This window comes from Lepeophtheirus salmonis, chromosome 6, assembly GCF_016086655.4.
Source record: "Lepeophtheirus salmonis chromosome 6, UVic_Lsal_1.4, whole genome shotgun sequence".
Lineage (NCBI taxonomy): Eukaryota > Metazoa > Arthropoda > Copepoda > Siphonostomatoida > Caligidae > Lepeophtheirus > Lepeophtheirus salmonis.
Window position 1 is genome coordinate 20,126,024 of NC_052136.2, and position 27,592 is coordinate 20,153,615.

At 29.7% G+C, this 27,592-nt stretch overlaps 1 protein-coding gene across 3 annotated transcripts in view; it reads right to left on the reverse strand.

The window, feature by feature from the left end:
* Positions 1 to 27,592, reverse strand: part of LOC121119320 (CAP-Gly domain-containing linker protein 3) — a 77,072-nt gene that overhangs the window by 24,558 nt on the left and 24,922 nt on the right. The window contains exon 2 of one of the 3 annotated variants that reach the window (XM_071889674.1): positions 4,979 to 5,005. The exons of the other annotated variants lie outside the window; for them this stretch is intronic. The gene's annotated coding sequence lies outside the window, so the exon portion shown is untranslated. The remainder of the gene's footprint in view (positions 1 to 4,978; positions 5,006 to 27,592) is intronic. 3 annotated transcript variants of the gene reach the window in all.

Consider the following 27,592-nt stretch of genomic DNA (forward strand, 5'->3'; position numbering starts at 1 on the left):
ATGTCATGTACGATTTGTAACCTTGTCTTATCAGTTATAATTTATAAATCTATAATTTTGGTACTGATGAATTTATGCAAAGCAATTATAAATTATACGGCATGAAAGGAAATATTTTTACATACCTAGTAAGAGTAGACGGTACAATTATTTATATGTACTATTAGAACTATGAAGAATGCTCTTTATTGGTCGGAGGTAAGACAAAATTAGGACCCAAGGAATAAAATAAACTCCTTCTAGTTTTATAATCGAATTAATACTGATAAATTTTGTTCTTGGATGCAGCGTTATAATATATAAATGCATAGCTATTATACATAAATACGGATGTACCTATAATATGTTACATATTTTGATATAGAATAAAAATGAACATAATTATCAGATTGAATGAGGGCGGAAAATAATATTTTGATAAGATGTTGTAATATGAATCCAAGATGCATTAGTACCTCCCCTTAAGTTCCCTTTTTATATATGTATATATCAAACCTTACATTCATTTATCAATAGAATTTGACATTACTCCCACCCAGGGCCAATTAGCAAACGAATGTAAGTCTATGTAGTATAAAGATTTACGGAATTTGTATTTATTTGTGAATCATTCCTAAAGGTAGAATTGTCAATTCTAAGCAATGTCAGCATGATTTTTTTTTTTATGAAACAACATGGTTTAATGGACTTCTCGCTCGAGAGAAATTATTTTCTTGAACTTAATGTGCGTAGGTTCGATACTCGGTCGTTCCTAGAGACGGGTATATACTTCATGTATATGAACTTCAAAGAAGTCTGATGGAGTAATTGTAATTATAAAATGTTTATCTATTACTTATTCAGTAGAACTCTATTTGACTAATTAAAAAAATAACATGGTAACCTGACAAATTAAATGATTTTAGGGAGGAGAGTAGAGTAGCTGCCATACTGTTTTATTATATTAAATACAATAAGCTATCAGAGGAATAAAGTATACACAAATGATGTTGCAAGAATTACTCCGATGCTGATCCCCAATTCTACTTTGAATCTGAATAGTACTTACAATCCCCAGCAAATCTTCAGTTTTACTCTCTGTGAAAAAAAATGACAACAGCTTTGAAAAATAAAAACCCTGTTCAAATGATCAATAACTATAAATTTTGAGTTCGTGGAAGAGGATGAGCAGAAGGCTGAAACGTGACATATGTTACTACTGAACTCAGACCCTTGTTAATATCAGCTGCCAGTTATATGGTTCTGAGGGAGAAAATGAATTACTCCTATAAAGAATAGAAACTTCTACATTTAAAATAGTATTAATGCAGAGAAGATGTTATAATTATATATAATCATATACATATATTTCATTATGCGCTTTAAAACAATAAACAGTAGAGTTAGACGAAAATGTTTACTTCAGAAGGAGAAGTTAACACACCGACGACCTACATATTAAAGAATAAACCAAAAAGAAGAATGAACACACGCAACAACCGTTTTTCCGTTACAAATTTTTAAAGATAGTTTTGTTCATTACACAAATGTCAACTCTACCTATGACACGGTATTATCCTACGAAAATACATAAAAATCCCTTTATTTTTGTCAATTTAAAAAAAATAGATTTGCTACTCATTATTAGGTATTAGTGCTTCAATCCATCATCTGTAATTGGCACTTATTAAGCTGTGAACAATTATCTTTGATATTATTATTGAAGAATGATCCCATTATTAATTAATTTTCTCCGGTTTCCACCTCTTTTTTTTTTGTAAAAAGGATGAAAGATACAAAAAAGATAACATAGCGTATGAACACATCTCCTATCTTTTCTGAAATTAAACTCATTTGAAATGCATTCCTAAACACGTAGACTGTAATAATTCATACAGTAGGGACAAAGTATCAATAATAGAAAATTATCTCCAATACTTAGATAAACATTAACAAAAAAGAAAATGATATACCTATTCTATATTTTTTGTTCATTGAATGTATCTTTGCGCACTAATATCAAGGAGATTTATGAAAACAAACTCAAAATACCTTTGACATGATAAAGTTAAATACTATTTTATATGAGATAAGCACATTCAATCGGTGTAAATAAAATAAATTTCCCATTTACTATGTTCCAATTTGAACTTTTTCAAAAATTATAATTCTTTGTTGTTATTTTTAAAAGAAAATGAGACTTAAGAAAGAACAAATAGGTGCATAAAATCAATTTCAAAATAAATCATTGAAATTCCGCTTATAATTGCTAATAGGAATGTATGAGTTGATTATTTATTTTATTTTTTTAATTATCAATCTATGAAATAATTGCTCTTGGACCGAAATCGGCAATTTTTTTGCTAAAGAATCACATTGATTCTTATCAAAGTGTTGTTCCTTCACTCTAGTGATTGGCAGCTTTTTATTGTACAAGGTAGAATTACTTCAATATTTTCAAATTGAGGGCCATTTAATTAAATAAAACACAAATATCCTTTCACTGAAAACCTCTACCGAATCTTAGATAAAGTAAAAGGACAGGTCATTAGAACTGTCAGTCCTTGGGACTGGTACTTCGAATTTTTCTTAAAAATGTTGATGATTGATTAAGCCAAATAATATATATGACCTATGTATTAAGATCATTCCACATATCTTACAAAAAATATTCATATTTTCATGACATATTGTATTTTTACTTAGTTATATATTATATATAAGGGTGATAATTTTGGTAAGAATAGAAAAGCGTGCGAGGAGAAGAGAAGAAATACTTATGGCATCATTGATTAAATAATATACATCTTCTTCTATCAATCAAGAGCGTTATCATTCCCGCCTTTATTATTCAATATTAATATAATATTAGATGATGATAGTCGATAGAGAACTGAATAAAATGCCTAAAATAACGTCACCTTCTGTCTGGATTTATGAAAATGGAGGAACAGGAATTTGGAAAATACTTACCGGATGAGAAACAGATGGCTTGTCGGATTTGTAGATATAAATGTGTCTTTAGTCCCCTGTCAAGAATTACACGCCACTCATTATCCTCATCTCATATCAAGAGCATGGATATTCATCTAAAAAATCAAGTTAATGATGAATACATCAAGTCAAACTTTAACTCTGATCTCACAAAGATGCTTATTGCATGTAATATAACCTTGTCCATTGCTAATCATCTACGTTCAAAAAATTTATGGAGAAATACACGGGTAAACCTATCCCTTCCCAAGGAACCATCATTAAATTAATGGAGGATGTTGGTACTGATGTCATTTATAGAAATATATATAAAAATGTTTTGAGTCATCCACACCAAATGACGATCAAGTTAACAGTAAAAAATATAAAATATTTACTAATTTCGAAATGGAACTCTGAATTTTGGACTATCTATCAGTAAGTATTCAACTTTTTTTTAAATCTAACCCTAAAATATGATTCTATTTTAGCTAAACATATCCCGAATTATGATACACAACTCATTAAATGCCAAAAACAACTGCTTAAACGGTCACAACAAGGAGGGTAGTAGCTTTGGATGGTTCGAAAATAGTTTGTCTGAGACTAGTTTCTTCGCTTAAAGACTTGGGTATGATCATTAGGTTTTCCAATATTACATAGTCAATAAATATTACTTTTTTTATCACTTAAGGCTTAGCTATGGTTGATAGGCTCCAAGAAATGGTGTTCAGAAAACTCATAAAAGGCAAAAACAACTAACTGCTTAAATGGTCACAACAACGGGGGTAGTTACATTGGGTGTAGCATTATAATTAGCAATTGTGTATATCCTTTATGATAATAGTATGTTGTTATATAAGCATAAATAATGAGGAATATATCTTTTTTGATGCTCTTAATAAGGAGTAATATCGCCGGACATTACTACATAATTAGTTGCTCTAAATCTTTAAGATGGATTTATTTCTAACATTTTTTTTATTAGTACATATATTTATTGTCTAATTTTATGATTTTGACATTTACTTTATTATTAATAATTAGTTAGATTTCGGCTGTAGAGATATATCTATCCTGTGCATAATTGTATATAGCAACTTCCACATAAAGAAGAGGGGTGATAATCTTTTTGATTAAACTCCACGTCTTGCTTGTGTTTTGCAAACTAAAGTTATGCCATATTGAACCGGATTCCGGTGTCAGAACAAGAAAATATTATTTGGATCAATCTATTATTTCAATATTCTGTATACATAATTTATTCTTATTAGTCATATGATTCCAATTGTTTAATTTTGTATATTTAACATAAATGTATGATGGCATATTTTTTTAATGTAGTTTATATTTAATTAAAGCCTTCTTTTTTAAACTTGGAACTTCAAATGTATTTTGAAATACTCTACTTTGTCGTTTCATTAGCTATTATTCTGAGAATAAGGTTAATAATGAATTACAATTTCATGGAGGGTGACGTTATAAATCTACTGTAACGGATAAACAACGTCTAAGTCAATTATACGTAGTATATCTTCATTAAACATTTTGCTAATAAATACTTTCGTTATACCCTCAAAAAATCATAATAAAGCAGGTAGATGATAATCACATCAGTATTTTAAACAATAATACCATATGTATTTTCCCCCCCTTCTCCTTGCACGCGTTTTTCTCTACAATATTATCAACTTTAATTATATAATACTAGGATCTACCCGTATTATAGATTTTTATTTCAAATTATTTTATTCTAAGGCAAACTTGCTAATCCGCATGACATACATACAACTATAATATTATAAGTCATAATATAGTAGATAACGGGACAATAATAAAAAAAAGAAAAATACCCTCAATGACGTCACAAGCAATCAATTTTACCTTTGTTAAGGGCCAACAAGTGGGACTAGACTGGATGGGGCGGAACTGGATCACGGGTTTCAGTCCTATATGAGGACCTACACAACACTATTTCTCACTGTAAAAATGCTGAGCAAAACCTACTAATTCAGGTTCTGCGTACCGTTTTTGAAAGTGGAAGAGCCAATACCTATAATGAAAAACAAATCACATTATTACACATCATAATTATAATTTCCAAAAAAGTGAATAGGCCATGATCCCACTGTTTCGTGGTCTCTATAACAGTTGAAAGTATTTGTATGAATACACCTAGATAGCATTTAATAGCTAATGAAGGGAGAGACAGCGAATGCCTATTTTTTATTTATCTAATGACTAAACAACGCTGGTATATCACGTTGTTACAATACAAAAATTCAAACTGTATTTTGTTGTCAATTTAAAAAAATATATTAAATACTCATTCAATTACTCTTTTTTTGTTTCTTTTTGGAGGAAGGGCTGTGAGATACAATAAAAGTAGTGATGCAGTATAGCTGTAAAACCCTGTGCAAACCAACAAATCATAGCCAAAAATGCATTGCTTTCTATTTGCATTTAGCTCGCTATATGTTAACAAAATGTTTGCAGGGCATATATTTCAATATTAGACTAACAAGGGTAATAAATAAAAGACTACAAACATTCTAGAACCAAAATACATGCCACAAATATTATCTATGTACTCCGATACAGTACAATTTAATAATACTGAATAATTTGTCATTAAACGTGTAAGTTATTTATAGTGTATTTAATGCAGTGTACTATATAGTGAATACAATATGTAAATTGAGCCAATAAAACTTAATTGATTGAAAAGGTCGCACCCAATGAAAACAAAGCATAATATCATTTGTCAAGTATTCATATAAAATTTGATTGGACAGTCCAAGGTTAATATCAATACAAGGTTGAATTGAATCAAGGCAGGGAATGCATTTCTTTTTTCGTCTTTACAATACTGACTAACAGTTCTGATAGGGTCAGTTCCTACAAAATTTGACCCTATATAGACTCATGCTGAATCCTTCTAGCTGGTAATGTTCATATCTTTTTCGATGAAAACAGTTTCTATATCACCTCTTTTCTTTTTTATCATAGGAAATTTGCCTGACAACCTCATATTGTTGACTGAGAATCTTCCTCCCTACAGCATTCATGTCCAAGGGATCAACTCTCTCCTCATCCTCATCATCAATATCAGTTGCCTCATCGCCTCAACTAGACCAAATGTCACAAAGTTCGAAGGCTCATCAATGTCCTCTTCTTCAAGTAAATCTAGTATCTCCTTCAGAGTAACTTTTTCATAAATTTTATGGATAAAAGTTTACTTATGGTGAAATTATTCCTTTCGGAGAAAAGAAAGACAATCGGATCAATTTATCATAGATTGTGTAATGATTATTAGTAATCTGCTTTCCATTTATGCAAATATTTGATGTTAATATGTTTTGCTATTAGACATGCCCGACGTACTCTGAGGAACGTGGATAAGGTTATGAAAAATAAATTGTAGCCCAAAGTCTATATATAAAGTTCGAAGCAATAATGAAATAGTAAATAATAATTAACATATCCTAATTTACGAGCGGATGTTGCATTCGAAAATTCAAAAATTCTTTGACTTCGTACGCATGCAGGGAAGCAACTACTAAATTGTTTACTCTAAATGCGACCTAAAATCATAGGACTAGCATTTATTAACTGGATAAGACAATTTCTAATATTCTAGATGTAAAGGATGCACTATTTTTATGGAGAACAGTATCCTAATACAAACGGGCTATTTTATTCAGTTCAAAATTGTTCCTTAGAAGATTTTAAATGATCTACAGGGTGTTAAGTTTAATATGATACAGATTAGTAATGTCCCACGAGCAAAACTCGTTAAATTGGTACTCGAGTTGTATGAATTAAATAAAAAAAGACAGAAAAAACTCGGGGCGTGGACATAAAAAGCAATGTATTACTCGGAACTCGTCAAAACATGGGATTCTTTTTTTACCCCTATATAACATTTAAATCTTCCTAGACTTACTTCCTTTCTCTGTTAAATTTAGAATTTATGTTTGCACACGTATAGAATGTCTTGATTTTGCTGTAATACTTATTCATAATCCCCAGTAATTCCTAGAGTTGTTTTTTTTAACTTGATAAACTTTTTAACTCATGTAGTAAAATTCAACTCACGGCACATCACTAATGCAGGTATATGATGTAGTCTCTTTTTTTGCCGGCAGAAACATTTATATATGTACAAATTTTAGCAAAGTTTTGGGCATAATGGTGACAGCTGCTCCATATATAAAGAAAATTGAATTAATAGAAGAGGAACGGTCTTACGCCGTGATAGGTTTTTTGTTAACACGGAAATTTCAAATCAAGAGGCTCAAATGGATCCAACAAAATGCTAGAGATCGCCCGTGGATCTGTAAACGAGACTCAGCACCTTGTCATGTATATGGGCAGGTCGCTGAAGTAGATGAGTGAGCACTTCTAGGGCTTCATAGGGAAAGAAATATACCCCCCCAACAGTCTAAATCTTTATCTAATGCAATTAAGGACTCTCTGATTGCCTCCATCAAGAATACAATGATTTACATACCAAAGAAATACCTATATAACGCCGACTCTTCTTCCTGGGACCGGACCAAGCCCTGATTGATGTCGGAGGCAAATAAATCAAATGATATTTTGCTCTTTTGCAAGATTCATTTGTACAATTCAAGCCAATTTTTTAAGTAAATCTGCAGAAAAATGCAGCCTCAGTCATAATTTAAATATTTTTGGAAATGCACCGATTTGATCTTGCCACTTAGTATATACTTCATCGTTAGATGTTGATTTATATGTATACGCATCCCCTTATCTGTTTTTTGAAATTGAGGTATGTTAAAGTTACAAATGATATTGGCACGTGCATTAGGTATTAGTATTGGCACGTTGTTACCTTTATTGTATCCTACAACATATTCTACAAAAAGAAAAAAAAACAAACTTAGTTGAGAAATTAGAAAAGGAAATGTACTCTTATTTTCTTCTTTGTTCATTATTTAATAGGTGGTAGTGGTGTTAACGATCCCTCTATAAGAAGACTTCTTGTCTATTTATGGAATAGAATGTATTAAAAATGGAGAATCAATTAAATATTATATATATATATTATTTTTTTGCAGTAATGATATTTTAAATGTCGAAGGAGAAGGATATCCTCTTTACAGCAGTAATTCATTTTCTTCCACCAAAACCATATAACATGCAGCTGATATTAACATGGTTCTTGATTAATTAATACCATAATCTTCCTTATTACTATGTTTTCCTAGTAATCCCATGCCTCCTCATGGGATACACTAGACCAAGTGCACAGTATGAATTTTAAAAATACATATAAGCTATAAAATCTGGAGACGGTTATTTTGGGAGTTACATAACCTCTAAGGGGGACTAATCCCATACCCTTCTTAAGGAACCCATTCAGTCGACACACTTTCTTATTTATTAGTGATAACAATAATACATTTTCATACCATCTTTCTACAGAAAATAATACAAAATTTGAAATTAGTTGTTAATTAACCAATGTTTTTGCTTCCTATTGGTTTTTGGAATATGATCTCCTGATTTCGAATGCTTTCAAATCTATTATTGTTAAACTTTAATTTGTCAATACTAAATATTAAGTCTAATTATGTATGTAGGTAACATATTAATTTTAAAGAAAGAATAATCAAAAAGTTGAGAAGAGTGACAAAAGCTTCAAACTACCAACTCATTTCGGGTCTTTCTTCTTTCTCATTTTTGGGAAAAGGTTGAGAGATACACTGAATATGGGATACATATATATACGATGATAAAAGATTAATAAATATGAGTGACATAAAATGTGTCAAGATAAGAATAGAGGTTTCAAGGTGCCAAAAAGAACATGGCGTTTAATTTATCACATGATAATGCTTAGAAAGGAAATTTTGGTAATTCATAAATATACGGTTCTACAGCTCATATCCTATGTTATTTTACCCTTGAGCGAATACCCCAATCCTTTTAGCCACTAAGGTTTCACTCCCAAAGCTATTTACAGCCTGAACTATCTACCCCTCCGCTCTTCTCATTTTATCACCTATTATAATAAATAACAACCATACGACAAGAAAATCAATCTTATAACAGCCATACAAACATACTTATTAATTCAACTTAATGACGTAGGTATTAGTGATGTATTGTACTTCTCTTGAGGTTATCACTTGTCCCCGCTGTTTTTTAACTATTATTTCATCTGGGATCTGGTAAACCTTTTATCCAATTAATGGTACGAAGAGTCAACGAAGTTAACCTTGTCCTCAATACTACTTTGGGTATGTTTAGGTACAACATATTACCTCCAAAGGTTCTAATCATTGGGGGCTTCAAATTTGGAATTTTACGTTATCCGTCTCTTCTACTTACTCACAATACGAAGTTTTAATATATCTCATTAAATATGATAAATGAATGAAATGAATCTATGAGAGTATTGAGATTTTCCTTTACGAATATGCCGTTAATATTATTTGAGAAAATTTGGGATGATTATATTTGACTTTCGTAATGTTGAAATAATATATATATTAAAAAATAGATATAATTAACCTATTTAAATATTTATTTTTCATATTCATGACTCTTTTCACCGTATTTAAGGAGTTATACGAAAATCCCTTTGCAGACATTAATTATAACATCATGTACATACTGCTTCAAAAATGGATCCCTTAATTCAACGTATAAAATAATCTACTAAAACACAATTTTTTGTCATGCGATTAAGGGGAAATTTTCATTGAAGCTTAGATGTCATGCCTATGGGGAAATAATGAGGCTAAGTATCTTTTTTTATTGAAAAATGTTTTTATTTTAGTATTAAAATTTTGATGAATTATAGAATTCATAATTAGTTTCCGATTCAAACTCTGACGTTGCATTGCCCAACAACCACTGTTAAGACCCATTTATGACTTTGGACCTCTATCGTTTAGTAGCTGTACTTTTCAATAATAATTATAAAAAAAGGATGGGAGTAAAGGGTTTGGCGGTAGATAGGTCGGGAGTGAAAAGCTAGATCGTAAAAAGGGGGGGGGGTCTCGCTCGGGGTAAAATAACAGGGGCTTTCACCTAGGGAGGTAGGTATCCTTTCTCCAAATATACATTGTGGGGAACCAAAACTTGAAGTAGCATGACGAAATTACGAAAAACGAGATTTTTATAGAATAAAAAGAAGATAACTAAAAACCAATTTGTGATATGCTTAAATACTTTATTTAATTATGCTTTTTATTAAATAATTCCTCCTTCATAAACGTTACAGCCTCAACACAAAGACGAACAGATTGGAAGCTCTTAACGATGAAGGGTGTGCCCATGGTGTACCACACTGTCATGATAGAAGCTCTGATTGAATTCAAATTTGAATGAGGTTGATGAAGACATTTTTCTCTAAGACACCTCAAGTTGCAAAGTCTAAGGGCTTGTCGTCAGACCTGGAGGATAGCCATAACGAGGCAGACCAGAAGTCAGCCATATTGTTGCTTTAGATAATTTTTTTCTTTTTGGCTGTATGTGACTGTAATTGACTTCTTGATGTTATAGGCAGTCAGGATGTAGATGTCAACGGGATTTGGCAAGCCCCTTGGATCCACTCACGCGACTGTCAACCAAAGCGACCTGTTTTCCGTGCGAATGTGCCAAAACACCGTTGCATCACTCAGAGTGGGGGATACAAACATGAAAAAACAACGGAGGAGGACCTGCTCTGAGATTAAAAAATGTTTCTTCTCCGTGTTATATTAAAAATATTAAAAAAATGAGTAAAAATGCGTTACACAAAATAAATACAGCTCATTCATGTTATTTGTGACGTTATACTCAACATGTCCATCATCAGGCCACTTTGTTAAGTGATATAAAGCACCGCATCTTCAAAGAGCAGTATAAGGAAATGGTCTCGAGTGGTACCTCGAATGGAATTCGAGGTACTTCTGTACCATTCTAAATTTCGATGGTTATCCAGGGGAAAGGTGCTGAATCGTACTTTTTCCATGCATGTGGAATTAGCCCTGGTTTTGCTTGAGTACAGCCATTGTCAAGCAGATTACTTCAAAAAATTTGAGTTCATTCTCACTTTCGATGATCTCAATCTTCTCGATCGACAGATCCAACACCGTGGAGTCAACATCATTGAAACCGAAGAAAACGTGGAGGCATTTAAAAAGAAGTTAATTTTATGGAAATGACGAACAGAGGATGATAAGTTCGCAAACTTTCCCCTGTTGAACGACTAAGTTAGTAAGATTGAAGACATGACTAGAATTGGAGACATTTCTGTACCTGGAGAGCTGAAGCAAGCAATTGTCATGCACTTAGAAAAGCTGGCAAAGTCTCTCGTAGGATACTTCCCAACCACAGGTTCATATTCTGCACGGACGAGAAAACCTTTCACGTTTAGTGTAGCAGCAACAGAAATTAAAGATGAAATCAATGAACTTCATTAGAACTAACTTCAACAACAACACTGTCAACGTTTTGATGTCACCAAATCGTATCATACACTCTTATTGCAAAGAAAGCCCTGGAGATACTCATACAATTTATAACAACATATCTTTGTGAGAAATTATTTTCGAGGATTGTCGACGTAAGAAGTAAAAAAAAGGAACAGACTCTTTTGGTAAAACGATATGAGAGTGGCACTTGCCAAGGTGAAGCCACGCATTTCGGAACTTTTGTGTGAAAGGCAACAGTAAAAAACATATGGATTTGTAGCAATTATTCATTTAGTTATGTTTTTGTTTGAAATTTATGTTTTGTAGTTTTTTTTCTTTGATCATAGTTGTTCTTGGTTACAACTGACGCATTGTTCATTTTGTACACTAATAAAATATGAACTTATATTCTGAAAAAATCATATTTTATTTTTCCAATCGTGAAGGGGTTCGGTGAATGCAGTGATGAAGCTTGCAGGGTTCAGTACCTCCAATAAGTTTAAGAACCACTACCTTAAAACATACTAGACAATTGCAAATGAAGTTGGACCAAATTTTTAGACGTAGGGCCAAAAAATTATTTATTCATTAGTAGGAAGTACTTATAGTGACAAGCCAATACTAACAAAACAAAAAAAATATTCTAAAAATAAGTGTGACTTCTTTTTCTTGACGAAAATTACGCAAAATTAATCGATCAAAATGAAATGATAACGTCAATGTATAATTGATAAATAAAAATCACTATCATATGTTTAAATTGAAACTTGAACAAAATGTGAACATGTACACGACATATACTTAATATTGTTTTCATATGTCTAAGTTGAAATTTATTCGTATCATTACATCTTATTCAATTATAAGAACATATATTTTAAATGATGAACACTTGAATTATATAATGATTAACAAAATACTAATCAATTAGTAATTGGGATATGATATTGGTTTAGTTCAGAGCTGTTTTTAGGTTGAGCAATGGGGCCATTGACCTGGCCCATATGGGATCTCTAGTATGCTTCCATAAATTAATAAATATTTTCTTAGATATGTCATTTGAAATCAAATAAGACATTTAAAAATAAAACATATATTTTATAACGTCTTTTACAAGCCATTATTTTAACTGATATTACAGTAAAGTTCCTTAGTTTATTAATTGAATTCGCTTACTTCTCTTTCATACATGAGAGCATTTCTTATTTTTTTCTTAATTTAGGCCTAATCAGAGTATTCGTTGTTGTTACAAGTACCGGGTTCTAGATAATGATTGAGATTGGTTATTAATGATGTCCCTAGCTGATATTCATAACGACGACATTTAGCAAAAAATGCTCAATTGAATGGCTTTTACGTCTCAGTTAGATGAGCCCTTAAGGTTCACAACAGGTACGTTGTTACTGTTATTTGTATTTTGCAATCTTTCTTCACATAAAAAAATAAAAAAAGGCCCAAAAGCAGTTATTTGTTAGGTAATTCTTCCCAATAATGAAATTGATAATTCTGCCAATCAACCTTTAGAACAATGGTTAGAAGAAAAGAAACAGAAACATTGTCGGCTTATGATAACAAAATACAATTTTATGATCTATATTGTTGTTTAAAATATATTATATTATTTTTTGTTAATATATTTTGGATTTAATTATTAAAAATGAGTTTCATAATGAATTGAGGTCGTCTTTGATATAATTATTATAGTTCATTATTGATCAAATATGTTAATTTATAGCAAGTAGGTAGGTATGTAAAAAGTAAATAATATTATGGGGGGGGGGCGTGTTATTTAATTGAAATGGGCAAATTTAATTTTAGTACAACTTTTTGGATGCAAGTTTATCTTTTAAGCACTATGAAAAAAAAAAAATTGGCCAAACCCCCCTAACCCCAAAATGACTTTTTCATTCATGAATGCGTATTTTTTAAATCTATTGTCAAAGTAATAAGAAGAAATTGGCCAATGTTGTGATTATTAAAGCATTTTTATGCTTAAAGCAATATATATATATAACATTTTAAGTTTAAGGTCATATAAAAAGTCAAAGGTCACAAAGAAAGTCAACTTCTTCAAAGAATTTATTTTGGCGTGTGTATTAGGGTGTCCAATTTTTTGGGTAACCTGTTAATTCAATCTTCTGTTGTATTTTAATGAAAAATTATGTTTTGTAATTTTTTTAGTCTTCAAAAGGCGTTTTTTGACCTCTATAGCTATGTGAAAAGGACCTTTTTAACAACATTCTCAATTTGTAAAGGGATTCATAAGTTTGAATTTTAAAGTTATGTTGTTGAATTTCAAAACTTTTATTAAAGTTCATTCTCTCAAGTGATGCATAAGAATATAATCCTTATTTTTCATATTGAAGAAAAACATATTATAGGAAACGAAATACTTTGGACACTCAAACGATCAAAACCACTTTATTGACCGCCAATTTGAATCAATAAGTATCAGATCTTACTTCTAAATTATATTTTAAGTGGCTAAAATAATTGAAATTACTCTTAAGTGGAGTGCCAAAAACAAATATACAAAAGGGATAATAGAGGAAATTAAAGATTAATTATAAGTGAAGAAGTACAATGTACATATATATATATAGTGCTTAAAAAATCATGTTGCATCCGAAAAGTTGTGCTAAAATTGAATTTGATATTGCCCCCACCCCCCCCACTCAGTAATATATAATTTTAAAAGAATATATTGCTCAATAATGATAAAGATGCCTTAACGAAATGAAGGTCTTTTCAATTGATCGAATGTATGTAAGGACTTATTTCACAATAAAAAAAATCAGACAATAGATTGTCATTAATAAAGGTAAAGCCCTCTTCATCCACTCTTCTAACATATGTACGTACATATCTCTCTAAGTTACTATTTATACGCTGAGTTTTTTGGAAATAATGTTAATAATGCTTTTTCATTGTATGTAGTATTATTTAGAAAAATAATGTCTATTAGGTGAGTAGCTTTCCCAATGAATAATTAATACAATGTCAATCAAAAGATCTCCATTTTTTTTTGTAGCATATTGTATTGTACCTTCCTAACTAATCTACATACAAATCCTTCAAAGTTCAGATTTTGAACTTTTTTATTGTATAAACTCATTCCTAGGTTTGTAAATCGTAATAATTTTTGATATTGATTCGCCCAGACTTTTTCACCTCAATAACTTAGAATTTGATGAAATTTAAGATGCTTATGGACTTTGATTTTAAAACTCCAAATTTCTTTGTTGGCGTAATCAGATTATTAGTTGTCGAGATATGAAGTTTGTAGTTTTACAAGAAAATTGTGCATAAATTTTAAATAGTCATATCTTCAAAACCTGTATCTCAATTATAACAAATCAACTTTCTCTTAAAAGTAAAAGAATGTGATGTTATTATTTTTTTAATTTTGATTTTATATTAGGTCATTTTGGGCCCATGTCCTTATATTATGGCCTCTAACCATGTAAGTTATTTGATCAAATTGTATTAATTCTTTGTTAATTTTGAATTCCATCCAGAATGAAAGTAAGAAAGTTTAGAAAGGTTACAAATCTTTATTTCTGAAATATTTTGCATATATTTGTTATAAAACAAACTAAGGTCCGATTTCGTACCTTGTGAGTGTTGTAGTAAAACTTCAAAAGGAGAAAATATAGCTATTTAACATGAAAGTTCAGGTGACCGATTTCTGAAACTATAAAAAACATTGAAACTTGTCTAACTGAAATTTTGCTCAAATAGTTGAATGATCCTGTTTTAAAGTATAAACACCCTAATATCAAATTTAGTTCATTAAAAAAATGTGTAAAAGACAATTTTTTTAGAGGAAATAAACATAAAAAAACAAGGTTGTTGCTTGGAATATGAAAGAATACTATAGCTAGTATTGGGTTCTAATATTACTCAAATTAAAAAAAAAAAATTGTGACTTAACTAAAATTGCCAATTTTCTAAAAATTAATCGAATTCGCTTGAAATATTCATTTGAAAAATTCGACGTTACTTGTACTCAAATAATGAAACATTCCAGAAATAAAATTTCTAGTATAGTTCAAAAGGGCAGTAAAAAACTACAAGTGCCTTTGTCTTATTATTAGAAGAAGAGCAAAGACAGGCTATCACATCTATCGCGCGTGTATACGTAATTTATGTTGGTTTGTAATATTATTAATGGATATCGGAGAAGAGTTTTTCTCACAAATACTTCCTTTAATAAACTAAAATGGAGATCAGAGTAATTCCTGCATATATCCTTGCTAGATACGGTGTTGGGCTTATATTTCTTTCTTTCATCTCATAGCTGCTCGCCGCTAATTTAATGAAGCGTCATGACTGCGAAGCCGCTATCCTTCCAATTATTCCTCAAATTGTCAGGGTGACCACACAAATTTTTGATAAATGTTATTTGAATCTCTGTATATACATACAAAAATACATGTACATGCTCGATAAATGTGGTAACCCACTTTTAAGGTAAAAAAAAAAAAAAGAAGGAAGAAATACATTACATGAATTGATTATGGAAAATCTCAAAAACTCGAGCTCGACAAAATTTGAAAATTAGTATATTATTCTAACACTAATTGCAGCTATATATTATTCTTGCAAATATTATGTGCATATTTTTTTGACATATTTGTTCCACATTTATCATAAGAGTTACTCTACATTGTACACATTCCGAGTTTCTCACTTCCCGGGGAATATTTTTTTAAATTCGGGATCCCGGAAAATATTATGATTTTATAGGTAAGTATTAAATCCAGTGAGATTCATGATTAATTTATATATTTTTTGAAAAATGCATAAATTTTCGGATAGTTTGCCTTAAACATATTTATTAAATTCTCATTTTTACCATTATCGATAATATTGCGTAGATTGTATTTTAGAGCCAACGGGTCTAGTTTTTTAAATTTTGTAATCTGATTCGATATGGAATCCAAAAAATAATTATATAGTATGTACTGAACAAGCTAATTTTCGTTGAGTTCTGTATAATTAAATGAAACTTATATTGTGAAATAATAAAATGTTCAATTTCCTAATGATATAAAACCTCGATAAATTCCGGGAAAACGGAATCTTGCGAGAGAAAACGTTCTTTGTATGTACATTGATGTTACAATAACATAAATAAATTTTAACCAAATAATTTGTTAGCTTCTTCTCCTTCTTTTGGTAATGACATCTTTATAATAGATGCCTCCTTCGCTCGACTCCTTAAATACAAATATATTAACAAAACATGCAATAGAACAAAAAACAAGCTTGCCATTACAAAATCCAAATTTTATAATATGGGAATTGTGCACCAGTTGAGAAATAGACTCTATGTATGTACGATATTTAAGCGTAAATCAAGTATTTTAACTTTTAAAGGGATTTAAAAAAAATTTTATTTCGATTTGTAAATAAATATGAGATAAAACACTTACTTTTTGTGATTGACAATCTGAGAAGTCTTTATATTTTTTAATGCCACTATCATTATCATTTTATTCTTGAGGAGAAAACATATTTATAAAATTACCATGTATAACGTGCGTGCGTGTTCATGTATAATCGATAGTAAGACTGATGATTTATTGGGAGGTTATAGGTGTAATCATAGGAGGAGTTTGCAGGGAAACCAAAAAAGGCAGGCCCTCCTGACCCTCAAGATTTATTACATCAAAAAGTAGAATAAATTTTTGCTATATCATATCACCAGTTATCGTGAAAATTATCAAATGAAATTTCCAATCTGTTACTCAATCCAGTTTGTAATTCTGAATTCATTTCATGATTAACTTGATCCAAAATTCTCTCGAAGAATTTGGGATTGTAGTTAGTAAACAACATAGATGATAGATACATATCATTAGTTGTAGAATCTAATTATTTTTTTAGAGCTGTTATAAAAAATATGATTGATCTTGACCATATTTTTGACAATCTCATAAAAATAATCTCTACATTTAATAATAAAGTATTCATAAAAAATATTTGTATGTACATTTTTTTAATTGCTAATCTGTCTACTAATAAAGAATATTTTAATATGAATACTCTTTCAGGAAAAAAAATTCATTTCAAATCCAGATGGACATCAGTGTCCCAACAACTTTAAACTGACATAACATTTGCATTTTTTATATAAACATAACAAAAAAAATTTCGACAGTTACTCCTTATACTAGACATATACTAAACAAACAATAAAAAATGTAAATTATCCATACAAGAAAAGCATATGATAGGTAGAACCTTATTTTATCGAATTCCAAAAAATTTATTAGTTTGAAGACTTATAAGTCACGAATATAGATCCCTATGATGATATGTTTTTTATAAAAATTTTTAGTTCTACTATAACTCTTTCTAATATTTTAAAAATGTCTTAAATATTGAGAAATAATACAATCACAAATGAATAAAACATGGGACACTAGTGTCCTATCGATGCGAAAAGGTTAAAATAACTAGCGGTAGTACTCGGCATTGTTTTAAGTAATAAGGAGTACGCTAAAATAATATTTTTTCTTTAATAATATAACTTGCAACGAAATCTTCAGTGTTACTCTCTGTTTTTCATAAGCACAATCGCGCGTAACTACTCAATACTTATATCAATTCATATAACGTGGTCTGTCCTAAAAAGTGAAAAACCAATTATCATGAGAGTTTGATAATTTTTTTAGACTGTTGAATACTTCATTTTATCTCTATGGCTTTAGTCTCAAGAGTACTCACGAACAAAATCAAACAAATCAGTAGTCCCCGTATGGTAAATACAAAACCTCTACAAAAGTTAATTCATTTTTTTATATCCACGCTTATATTTTATTCAAATCTAAACATATACTGAAAACGCATATGAATATGATACATATGGGCTTGGTAAAATTTTCAATTTGATATATTGTACAGACTGCTGGAAAAAACAGACCGATTTTGACAAAACACACAACCAATCATATTCTATGACGTCACTATTTCTAGAATTTTCGATTTGATGTATCGTACCCACTACTAGTCAAGATAGATAGATTTGACAAAGCACACAACCAATCATATTTATGACGTCACTATTAAAACGTATGTTGGAAGTCAAACATTAGTCGTACATGTGTTACGTTATAACCTTGTACGATTAATACTAAAACAACGTTATTTCTTAGATCAAAAATGTTCATAGAGTGAACTATATACAGTGCACTCTATGACTGTTCTTTAAACTTACAAACGTTACTTTATTAATTTAGATCATCGATTCTTGTATTAGGGTTCAAGGAATATAAAAACAAAAATATCTATTAATGTTTGAACGCATCACAAAATGAAACTTTAATTTTTTTAAATTTAAATTGAAGGACTACCTACATAAAACTGTAGAAGCCCAGAACATGATTTCCACAGTACTCGACATATTTGGAACTCGACGCAACAAGGAAAGAAAACTTTGCCTCTGAACTCGAATCTTCCATCCTGACCTTAGGACCCATCAAAAATGTATGTACACAAGTTTTTTGCCATTTTCCTTCATGTTCGCATTTGAGTATTTATAATGTCAGGGCTTTACACTAATTTTTAGCTGTATGATAGGTTAGGAAAACATTTTACCTGTCCTACAAAAAAAAAACAATGAGCTACAGTTTGAGGATGTGGTATACAATTCTGTTACGTTTTGCAAATGTGGGGGATGTCAAAGTTGTGCTATACGTAGACACGAGATTTATATGTAGGAAATAATAATTGTCGATGTTAATTTGTTAAAATTAAGCCGAATCCAATTATTATAAGATAATACATCTGTATCACATGTCAAAATGAACATAGTTTGCATGAATTTGTTCATACGAACAGCAAATATAGATACTTATCTATCCTACAGAACAATTTGCCTGTCGAGGACGGCAGGACTTTTGTTAAAATAAAGCCCTGTTTTTACGCACTTTATTAAATCTTTTAATCTAAATTTCAAAAATCTACCTACATCTACTTGCGTGCGTACATTGTATAAAGCTTCTTATGAAGAAGGTAAAAATTTGTTTAATGGGAACAGATTAATCAATTTTTAGTTATTTATTATGTGGAAAATTGATTCAGAATTCGATAGCCTCGCTTATCGACGCTCCCTCTGAAACGAATCAGTTTCCAGTTCTGGGGTTGTATTGCATGTACACTATACAAAATTATTGCTAAGAAATTAAACACATCAATGAACCTATATATATTCATGATAATACAATGGAAGTTTTGTCTAAGAATGTCTACAATCGACTACTTTTTTATTGATTTAATTAGTTTAAAGAAGTTACATAAAAATATATATAAGTAAATAAACATTCTAGTTCAAATTAATTCTCTAAACAAACGTCAAACATATTTACATAACTTGATTTTATTTATGAATTCATTTCTAGGAAGCCTTTTACTATTTTGTATAACGCTTATTTTAAAAATATACACAATAAAATATATTAATAAAATGTTTAAAAAAACTCACAAATAAAGAAAGAGTAAAAGTTATATAATATTTAAAATAAAACGATAAGTAAACAACAATATTTGTTCTGTAGATCCGTAGTTTTGCAATAAATTTACTTAATATACTAGTAATTAGTCATTGATATCTATAATTTTATGATTAAATAATCGAAATATATAACTAAAGTCGTTTTAATCATTTATTTTATTGTATAGTACAATTCAGCTATAAATTGTTTCACATTATCATAAAACTCTTACCATTATACATCTACTCGCTATTATTAATATTATTACATTTTTTGCTCTTTATTGAATAGATATATTTAATAGGTATAGGTATACAATCATTCAATTGGCTATTTCAAAACTATAATAGGAAATGTAAGTTCTTAAAAATGAAAGAAAAATATCCAAATCCCACTTTCAGAACTAATGTATAAACTCGTTTACATATTATATAAATGTCTACTCGTTTTGTTCCCATATCAAATTATTTTATTGGGATAATCTTTTGTAGGTAGTAAGTGTATATACAAATAATGAAATAATTAAAATAATTTTTGGTTGGAGGAAAGGTTGCAAGATCATATACAATTCAAATATGGATTACTACCAATAAGATTATAATGAATGAAATAATTCATTTGGTGTTTCCAGAGCGAATAAATACAAGTAGCACAGTTTTAAAGTTACTTGCTTCTTTGAAGATTGAGTAAAAGGACGTTACAGAAAAAGATGCAATTATTAAAATAAACAGCTTCAGTCAAAGGATTTCCGATCTAGCTCATTTTTTTAAGATGAAACAATATCATTTGTTTCCAAGCTATACATGATTTGGATTTGCAAATAAAAATAATAATTATAGAACTGAACAAGAAATAAGTTTATTTTTTACTTTATAGGTGAATTACTCTACATCGAGTGATAAGTGTAATCATGAGTTATTCCAATTAAAGATTAATATCTTAATATAATGTAATACATAAATATCCGGATGTAAAAGTTGAACTTACTGTCACAATAAATTATCAAAATCAATTTGAAATGAAATAAATATCAACCCAGCTTCATTATGTGCGTGTCTTCAGTTTGGTTAGTGGCGATAATAACGATTTGTTGCATTAAAATAGGCAAAATATGGGCTAATTCATGATTAACATGTTGAACAATCAACACTTAGGTTCTGTATCGATAATATAAGGTTAAAATTCATAAGGCTAAAGGTACATATTCAAGCAAATATCATAGCTCTCTCTATATATATGTACATTGTACAGGGGAAGATGATGCATCCTTCATAATAAATTCTTAAAAATAAACCACTCATCTTGGAAATCAAATCACCTTTTTCAACACTTTTAATCAATTAGAAAAGGTAGACCAACTCCATTTACAAGAGGTGAGAAATAGATAACTTAATGTGAAATCCTCTGTCGATGAAAACAAGTTCATCAAGAGACGCTCTTTTCCAATACAAAAGAAATATGATGAACTACAAAAAACTACTGACACTTTCATAACTATGTTATGGATATTTCCTCAAAAAATATCTTCCTTCGGTGAGGTTTAATAAGAGGTCCTTTCTTCATACTAAAAAATAGGGGAGATATGCAATGAATAGTTAGATCTGAAAGGAATAAAAAGAAATCTTGTAAAAAAAAATAATATCTCCTTCTAGAACAGAATTGAATCATAGTTGATAATTGTTTTTGGAGGACTCTTTCAAATTTCACCTCCAAAAAATTAATTTTTTCCAACAAAATCTTTTCCTGACGATCCACAATTTCATGATTGATTATTTAGATTACAAATGAGGGGATTCAATAGAAGATTGGATAAGTCCCTGTCTTTGGCATTCATGGTTAATCACTTTTTAACCAGAATTAATTATTATATTCTACAACTATTATTTAATAGAATAATTATTCATTATTAATTTTAAAGGTTCTAATAACAAGTTTTGCGTGGCTTGTGTCTATCCGATGGTTCATGCATGAAACAACATGAAAATATACGTGCTTATTTTCTAATTCCTTAAAACCTTTACATTAAACGGTATAGAGTCAAGGAAAAGGTCCAATGGCTATGTCGTTTTTATAAAACAGAAGGCAATTCCCATGACTCCTTCTAACATTTTTAGGTCACTGTAAATGCTAATCACTTTAAAGATGTCATAAGCTACTGCATTAACTAGCTTTCTATACAATATTATGTATACATTAGTTTGACGCAGAAGTAGCCTACATATGGTTTATTGTATGTTAAAGATTGACCAATCTCAATCTGACGGATATTCAATTCAAGTATACATATTGTCAAATATTATGCATGTAAAACCATCGTGGAAAAGCTGTGGTTTTCTTTAAGAAATAATAATTTGATGAAGTGGTGACGGTAAAAAAATATATATATATTTCTTTTTTTTTGGGTGGGGCAACGTCCGCTCTAGTCCACCTCCTGTGTCATTGAAAACCTCTAAGGCAGGTGTGTTTAAGCCCCCTAAAATTTTTGTTATTATATAAACATATTAAATAACTTTGGATTTTCAGTACGATTTAGTGTTGTTCAAAATGTTGGCCTGGTGATTGAGAAAAGAAAAGTTAGATATCCACGCTGTGTGAGACTATATTATAACTCTTTATCGTCTTCTGTACTAACTTGAACCCCGAGCCAAAAACTTATGAGTGCTTCGTACTACTTCAGGGTTAAAACAGGGTCTGAGATGCTATAATATCAACTTTTTTATGTAAATTTGAAAAAGTTGAAAAATAAATTGTGGCAAAAACAGGTTTTTTTTTGTCATGGACACACATTGCAAAAATCTGCTAAATATTTTAGAGTCTATATGTAACAAACAGACACAAGTAGAGTTATATAAAAGTAGGGCAAATAAATCTATCCTCAAATCCAACAGGGTCTTTATAACTTATAACTCTGCAACATACCCTTGATGAGTCTTTAACGCACTTATGATTACTTTGTACTTAAATGTGTGTTCTTCAATAATTAAATATTAATGATAACAGCTTTGTAGAATAAAAAAACACTGCTTAGGTTGCAACTACCCAAACTATTGCACTCGTCTAAATTAATATTTTTTTAGAACTATAAACAAAAGTCTACAAATAAATATAAGATCTTTTTTATAGAAAGGAAATTTTTATATGAAATGTTTTCTTTTAAGAATTACAAAAACAAAATCCAATATGAAGAGCTACTTGGTTACACTCCCAATTGCTTTCCTAAACATGTTCACATACATCTACACAATGTATTTATTATGTACTGAAATAGGTATTACTATCTACCCAATTTTATAACATATTTTATTTTTCTAATATTTTAACTTCTTTCAAGAGATAAATACGAGTACGAGTACATTATATGTATACATTAGACTGTCCTGTTTTCGTGTTAATATTTTCCCCCTTTGCACAAAGACCTTTTCTGTAGGGTCAATAAAAACCTTTCACAAAGTTTGAAACCTCCTAGACATTTTTTGTTGTGATATTGGCCATTTAATTTTTTTAATGTAATTTTTAGGCTGAATTGCCCTTGTACTGTACTATTGATAATGTAAAGAGTCAAAAATGTTGTAGTGAATATTTTATTTATTTGTTTAATGAGTAAAAATTATAATGACTCTTGCGTTTAATAATTAGGGGTCTAAAATGTACTTCCAGTTTCATTGCAAAAGCCAGTTTTTGTATTGTTCCCAACAGAAAAGGTCTTTGTCTAGGGGAAAACATAATAACTCCAAATACGCGACAGTCTAATATACATTAACAAATTTGCTGTTCTTAGTGAATCAAAAATGATCTTTAGTAAATATATCTCAAGAAAAATATATAACATATATATTAATGAGCAAATAAAAAAGATACTGCAGTTTCTCTAAAAAAAAAAATAAGTGACCCTTGACGGTATTTAAGCCTGTTTAGTAATAGATATAAAAATACAATGCTACATATAATATTTATAAATCTATCTGTAAGGAAGTAGTTTTGCAATTGATTGGAATATGAACGGAGTTAAGTTATATTCAATCCCTTTTTTTGCTTCTATTTGAGTCTTATTACGGATTAAAGGTAATAGTTTGGTCCAAAGCTATAACACATAGCAAATTTCATTGTATATCTCAACCTTTCCTTCAAATGGCCCTAAATTTCATGTTGATTAGTCAACCCAACAAACATTTCAATTTTCAATGCTAAAATATATGTAGCTATCTTGAATATGTTAAGCTTCGGAAACGCTGTTTATTGACTTGATTGGAATTTACCGATAGGCAAAAAACTACTCACAAAATGCTGGTACTTAAATTCTAAGCAAAGAACTACTAACTGCATAAATTCTATTTGTAAAAAGAAAACTAGAGAGAGTTATAATGGTAAAATAAAAGGAGAGACGACTAGGGGCTATTTTTTAAAATTAAATCACTAATCAACACTTGCTGCCTGGGATAAACAAATATACTAGATAATATGTTCACTTCAGTTGTTTCCCTAGGTTGACTTTTTCTAAATTAAAGTAGCCTTACTCTACGTAGCTACCAATTCAAAAGGATATTTATAAGTATTTGCTTGTCGGAAGGTACCTTAGTAGGTTCATGGTTACCGTATGTTTTTATCAAAAATTTCCTTTTAATTTGTATGGAAATTTTTAAAGTAGACATAAAGCTCAAAACATACATTTCGCCGAAATACCATTTGATACATTTGACCGAATAAGGATACTTCATATATTGACATATACGATTGTAAATTATAATTCAATTTGGAATAGTATTATGATAAATATGTATTTGTCATGTCGTAGTCTCTATCTAATATAAGGTGAATTAATCAGTGCTCTTTTGCAGAGAAATATTTTTTTGTATTAATTAATAATCATCATACAAAGACAACAATTTGGTTTCGAATGTAGTTTGAATCTTTACTGCTGTAGTACTTTAAATAAATTAAATAATAAACTAACATGGCAGCAACTCGAATGGAATAATTGCAAGTCACTTCTCTGTTTTTAATTAATTATTATTCAACATGATGGATTATTTAAATTAGATAGATAGATTAATGAACAAAAATAATAATTGTCACATAATTCAAAGTCCTAGACATACAACTCTGTGAATTCGAGTCCCTTAAGTGACTACATAATGTACACTATTTCATATTTTTTGTACAAAAAATGTAAAACAATATTTTCTGAAAAATATCACAAATTAATTTACCAATATGTCAATATACCTATTTACTATTTATCATTTTAAATTGAACTAAAAAAATCATCATTTATATCAATATATTTAATATAATTTTTGAGAGAAATGTACCTAATGGTCCTTCCGTGAAATGTCTGTTAGGGTAAAAAAAATTTCAGCCAAAAATCCGCTTACGCATGCCAACATGCTAGTGCAAAGTTGTCATAGCTCTACTTTGTAGCTGTATATAGCTCGCTATACGACTAATAAATGTTTCTTAGAAATAGAACGTCTTCCAACCTCGTCTAAAATCAAGAAATTATAATATAAAAAGAGAAATATTATTTTTTACTCAATTTTACATTTTATTAGTGATTTTCTAAAGTTTAAAGAAGATACAGAAATGTAAAAAGCTTTGAACTTTCCTTTAATGATTAGATGGAGTTACACTGATTATGTATAAGTAAACATTATAATAAGGTAGTTCCATTATATTTCAACAAATAATTTTATACCCACAACGATGAAATTTATTTTAACTACACTGTTGCATAGATTATTATTAAATATGATCACCTAAAAAAATAGTTGAATTAAAGTTGAAGGAAGTAACTACCATAGATACATTTTTTATTTCAAAATTTCATGCTTAAATTGAGCCCAAAGATATGCCTCTCGAAACATGAAAACATTAAAAATCATTGCTTTCCTTTAGTTTTATACTGTTTATACCATCAAATTCAAGCTCCTCGCCCCCAAAAAACCTATAATTTGATAACAAAATCATACTTCGATCATGAGTATGACCTCTAAAAACAGTGATTAAAGTTTTGAATATGTGAGCGCCACCTAGTGGTTAACATTTTAGAAAGGACCATATGTCGCTAACCAGTTGGCCGATTTTAGAATTATTTTTTTAGAACTTTAAGTTTTACTACTTACATGCCATTCTTAAATATTTTTTCACATAATTCAACCATATGTATTTTGGATATGTTGAAATATAATGGAATACCCAATATTCAAATTAGTCCAACTAATCTAGGAATCTTGTATAAGACCATATATATAAGCTATATTTATTTCTCTAGGAATCACTTGTGCGCAAACTTCTACACATTGAATTCAAAATAGTAATTTCAACCGAGCCCGTTGTCCATGAGCAACATCGATTTTTTTAATGTTACTTAAATTGGTTAAATGGATTTGCATTGATTAAGTATAAGTAAACATTATAGTATTACAATCCAACTAACAAACTTTTTTTTTAACTGTAGACATTTTTCTACAATTTGTATTAATATGCCCCCCCCCCCCTCTCCTCCCATTTACTTATATTTGTCAAGTTGAAAATGGGTCCGAGTCTTTAATATGCACTTAAAAATCGAAAAATAAATTTGTAAACCAAAAATGCAAAAGTTATATTTTTTTGTTAAACTCCACAAAAAAGCAAGTATAAAGTAACATACATGTATGTCAACTTTAGTACCGTAACCGGTACGAAAAATATTAGTGTTGTGATACACTAATGAATTAAAATCTCTATTGGGACATAAACCTCGTTTAAAGCGTTCCTTGAGTGCCCATGTAGTTTTGACATTAAGCGACACAATCCTAATTTTATGAAAAAAAAAAAAAAAATCTACATAATATTAACTTTTTCTTCTATTTTGACATATTATAATTTATTGTATCATAATTCTGAGATAATGTCGCAGTGAATAATCTTGGATAGAATTAATATCCAAGAAAAAAAATTATGAGACTCTCATAATTTCTCTTATATATGATAATTTTATAACATTATTATGTATCTATATACAATGTACATTGTGTGATTGTACATAATATATTATTCAGCTGTCCTTCAATTCCTACTCTAGAGTTATATTATTTAATGATGTTGTTCTCTAATTATATTATCACTAATGTAATATATTTTTATTAATGCGTCTTATTAAAGCATTTTAGTGCATCGACTTTATTTTTATTCCAAAATATTACTTCCAGAAGGTCGGTTATTGTCCATAGATTCACAACTTAATCATGCGTGTTAAAATTATGCACTATATTACAAATTAGTGATATCGTCAAGACCATCATACCTCTGACCAAGTAGGATGATAGATATTATATTTTGAGTAATCGAAATCAAGACTTTAAGGCCAAAAGAAAAAAATGTCTCTTAGGTTTTAGAAAAGAAAAGTTTTAATTAGGTTGCTTTTGTCTTGAAAAGTAGACCAAAACGTATAAGAGGTTGAGAACAAGATATAGTGGGATCGAAATCAAGACGATAACAAGAATTTAGGGAATCGAGACTTATGTAAAAAAACTGTGTGCGATTTTTCTTTCAATACTCTGAAGATGTAATAGCTATTCCAGTCACCAAGATCAATTTTGAGAACCACATCCTTAATACATATTAATATACAGGACAGTAGATTCCCAGAGCTCGACGCTAATTCATTCCGGAATGCAGTATACTTCGGAATCAATTTTCCCAATAGAAAATGACTGAAAACGGACTAAT